Here is a 5,134-nt window from a genome sequence, read left to right on the forward strand (position 1 = left end):
TTTTTCCATTTCCAGGAGTGTATGTGCAACGTTATACATTATTTGTCATCAAATGCATAAATATGACCTATCAATTGGAAAGCTCTTCTGTGTGCAACTTGTCTCTACAGAAGCACACATGGCTCTATGAAAAGGATGGACAAACCAAAGTAGGCCATAAATCACAACCATATATTTATAAATAGTGAGATAAGGAAAATGAGCTTCCAAGAATCACTTCAAATCTCTTAACAAACCAATTACTATTAAATAATTTCCTTTTCATTATTGACCACTGATTGTGCCTAAACCCAGTTGATTAGAGCCAAAACATTCAGTAGCTTAAGCCGGAAATCATCTTAACTACAAGATAAACATAACTGATGGTAGTATTGTTACGAGGCAGACAACAGGCACATTGCAGTTTTTTCTTTCTCAAAACTGGGCTCTGACGGATGCGGTGAAGTCATTGAGCAGGCTCAAGAAATAATTTTGGAAGGTTGATGTAAACTTTAAAATTTATTTTGTATGCCTTCCATTTGCTCGTCTATGCTGTCAACATGTTACAATCAAATACGAGTTGTTGAAATGCTTGTAACGAGCACGTCTTCCGTATTTTAATGGTTTCGCGGCTACAACGCTGAGAACGATTACAACAGCACAGCGCTGGTCAGAAACGAGGGCAGCTCTGCAGCGTCCCCGGAAGGCGTTTCGTATTGCGGCAGCGACCCGAGAACAAAGGCGACCGGGCCGGGAGGGAGAAAGGTTGCAGAGTTTCTGTGGGCGCGCGGCAGAGGGTGGGGGCAGCGCATTGTGCTCCCCGATGAGTGACGCGCCGGCCGCGGGGTTAAACACGGGCGGGCGTCTGGCTGCAGGTGCCGGCAGGGCCGCCGTACGTCGCGGACACCGCGCTAAAACTGTGCCAAAGAGCCGTGCTCGTCGGGTATGTGTTGTTGCACAGTGCTAATAGAAGAGTAAGCTATTGCGAAACACCTACCAGCCCCTAAACTGAAGATGTATTTAAATAATTTAATTATTTTATTTTCATCAAAAGTTTCGTGTGTTTACGTGTTTCGTTTCCAGTTGATATGTGGTGATGATGATTGTATGGCACTGATGGCCACAAGTCCCCATATGCAGAAGATCGGCGGCAGTGTTGCAAGTCTTTTCAGCTGATGTCCCACTCGGCTACTTGCGTCATGAAAGGATGACAAGGACAACACAACACCAAGTCCTCGAGAGGAGGAAATCTTCGACCCAGCTGGGAACCACACCACGGCTCGCTGCATGGCGGTCTGACGTGCTGAACACTCAGCTACGGGGAACCCATCTTATTGAAAACAAACATTACTTGATCAGTGGGTAAGGTCCATAACTAAAATGCATGAACGAACCGTCATATTTACCGTAGCTTCAAAGTGAATCAACATTACCAGTTACCCGCCCCCGGTAGTTGAGTGGTCAGCGCGACAGAATGTCAATCCTATGGGCCCGGATTCGATTCCCGGATAGGTCGGAGATTTTTCTCCGCTCAGGGACTGGGTGTTGTGTTGTCCTAATCATCATCATTTCATCCCCATCGACGCGCAAGTCGCCGATGTGGCGTCAGATCGAAAGACTTGCATCCGGCGAACGGTCTACCCGACGGGGGCCCCTAGTCATACGACATTTTTTTAACATTATCAGCTAATAAAAACTTCTCTTTGCACCTGTCCCGCAACTCGTAGATTCAAGCAAGGACAGACTTACCTCATACACTGAAAGGAGACCCTTATATATCTGAGTATGTGGTGCACGTAGCTCAATCTTTTACCAAAAGGTGATATCGGGAGCATGGGAAAGACAGGCCGAGTATTACCGAAGATCATGCGGAGTGTGTCTAAAATCACTAGAAATGTCTCCGAATGGTTGTACATACAGTCGAAAATGCAAAAGAAAAGTCTAATCACATGTTACCAAAAGCGCAAGCGTCATGAAAACTAACAGTAGCTGGGCTCATGAACTCACAGAGAATGAGTATAGAAAGCAAAGTCGTATGGATGGTTTTCTGGGAGACCTAAAGGGCATGTTTAGCAGCACATCTTCTTCCCAAAGTGTGACAGTTGTATGTTTAAGTGTATGATACTGTAGTGGGTGTGTGTAGTATGGTACCACGTTTGTCTTGGATTATGATGACAGGAGAGAGAGGGTGAAACCGAAACCGGGCACTGGCCTACTCCTCTCGAACAGCACCAAGAGAACATCCGAGCTTAACGCCCCCATCCGACGGATGGATGACCATCAACCGTGTCGCATGCATTCACTTCATGAGATACTGTGGAGACATTTTGAATTTGATCGGAGCCTTACACCACCACCCCTCCTTCCTATTGCCGTAAAATCAAAGGAAAAATAGCCAACAGCAAGTGGTATACCCTTCTGGTTTCCACTGGCCACGTCCAACGTTGCTTAATTTCGGTGATCTGACGAGAACAAGCATCTTCAACGAGACTAGGCTGTTAGCAGAATGGGCACGAGAAAATATAAAGAAGTAATATGGCAAACAAGATCGTCCATGTGGGCCAGAACACGTTTCTAACTACCGATTGGTTGTTGTGCGTGTAACGTTTTGCGAGTACCAATTAAACGAAATCTGCAACCACAATATGACCAGAATGGGGCTTTAATTTTGACTCATCAAAAACCATTCGCAGAACATATACATGAATAATGGAAATTTCGTTATCAACAGCTTGCAGTGAAGTCCCTCCGAAATAGTTCCTGTTTCTCGTCGTGTTCACCAGCAAAGTGCAGTCTCACAGGAAGAGTCGTACCTTTATGTCCGCGAAGCCGGAAGTTATCGTTACGTTCGCTGACGAACTTAAGAAAGAAACACATCGTATGTCCAAAGAGTTTCCAGCTTCACTGATATCGATACTGATAGGTATCTTTACTTCAGGAAATATTTCGTCTACTAAAGACTGACAAAGTACTAAAAGCGCGATAAGAATTGGTTTCATGAATTTTTATTGTCGTAAATACCGGCAACAAGGTCAACTTTCATCTTTACCTTTTCAGAAGAGTCACTCCATCTGTATTACATGACGAAACAAGGTGCAAGCCTTCATTATTAACAGACTAATACTTTCACGTTACGAAAATGTTTGTTTGCGGTACACCGTCTTTATGTTATTAACAGGTTACTACTTTAAAGTTAGGAAAGTCTTTGCAGCATAACGACTTTATTCAAAATATTCTTATGCTCTCGCTTTAGTTCAACGTCTTTGCAGCTACAACTCCCTAATGACTACAGCGACAGATTAGATTAGATTAGATTAGATTAGATTAATACTAGTTCCATGGATCATGAATACGATATTTCGTAATGATGTGGAACGAGTCGAATTTTCCAATACATGACATAATTAGGTTAATTTAACAACATACTTAAGTTAATATAACAACTTTATTTTATTGTGTTTTTTGTTTTTCTTTATTTTTTATTTTTATTTTTTTTAATATTTTTTTTCTTAATTTATATCTAAAAATTCCTCTATGGAGTAGAAGGAGTTGTCATTCAGAAATTCTTTTAATTTCTTCTTAAATACTTGTTGGTTATCTGTCAGACTTTTGATACTATTTGGTAAGTGACCAAAGACTTTAGTGCCAGTATAATTCACCCCTTTCTGCGCCAAAGTTAGATTTAATCTTGAATAGTGAAGATCATCCTTTCTCCTAGTATTGTAGTTATGCACACTGCTATTACTTTTGAATTGGGTTTGGTTGTTAATAACAAATTTCATAAGAGAGTATATATACTGAGAAGCTACTGTGAATATCCCTAGATCCTTAAATAAATGTCTGCAGGATGATCTTGGGTGGACTCCAGCTATTATTCTGATTACACGCTTTTGTGCAATAAATACTTTATTCCTCAGTGATGAATTACCCCAAAATATGATGCCATATGAAAGCAATGAGTGAAAATAGGCGTAGTAAGCTAATTTACTAAGATGTTTATCACCAAAATTTGCAATGACCCTTATTGCATAAGTAGCTGAACTCAAACGTTTCAGCAGATCATCAACGTGTTTCTTCCAATTTAATCTCTCATCAATGGACGCACCTAAAAATTTGCAATATTCTACCTTAGCTATATGCTTCTGATTAAGGTCTATATTTATTAATGGCGTCATACCATTCACTGTATGGAACTGTATGTACTGTGTCTTATCAAAATTCAGTGAGAGTCCGTTAACAAGGAACCACTTAGTAATTTTCTGAAAGACAGTATTGACAATTTCATCAGTTAATTCTTGTTTGTCAGGTGTGATTACTATACTTGTATCATCAGCAAAGAGAACTAACTTTGCCTCTTCATGAATATAGAATGGCAAGTCATTAATATATAATAAGAACAACAAAGGACCCAAGACTGACCCTTGTGGAACCCCATTCTTGATAGTTCCCCAGTTTGAGGAATGTGCTGATCTTTGCATGTTACGAGAACTACTTATTTCAACTTTCTGCACTCTTCCAGTTAGGTACGAATTAAACCATTTGTGCACTGTCCCACTCATGCCACAATCCTTGAGCTTGTCTAGCAGAATTTCATGATTTACACAATCAAAAGCCTTTGAGAGATCACAAAAAATCCCAATGGGTGGTGTTCGGTTATTCAAATCATTCAAAATTTGACTGGTGAAAGCATATATGGCATTTTCTGTTGAAAAACCTTTCTGGAAACCAAACTGACATTTCGTTAGTACTTCATTTTTACAGATATGTGAAGCTACTCTTGAATACATTACTTTCTCAAAAATTTTGGATAAAGCTGTTAGAAGGGAGATTGGACGGTAATTGTTGACATCAGATCTATCCCCCTTTTTATGCAAAGGTATAACAATAGCATATTTCAGTCTATCAGGGAAAATGCCCTGTTCCAGAGAGCTATTACACAGGTGGCTGAGAATCTTACTTATCTGTTGAGAACAAGCTTTTAGTATTTTGCTGGAAATGCCATCAATTCCATGTGAGTTTTTGCTTTTAAGCAAGTTTATTATTTTCCTAATTTCAGAGGGAGAAGTGGGTGAGATTTCAATTGTATCAAATTGCATAGGTATGGCCTCTTCCATTAACAGCCTAGCATCTTCTAATGAACACCTGGATCCTACTA

This window comes from Schistocerca nitens, chromosome 5 (assembly GCF_023898315.1).
Source record: "Schistocerca nitens isolate TAMUIC-IGC-003100 chromosome 5, iqSchNite1.1, whole genome shotgun sequence".
Lineage (NCBI taxonomy): Eukaryota > Metazoa > Arthropoda > Insecta > Orthoptera > Acrididae > Schistocerca > Schistocerca nitens.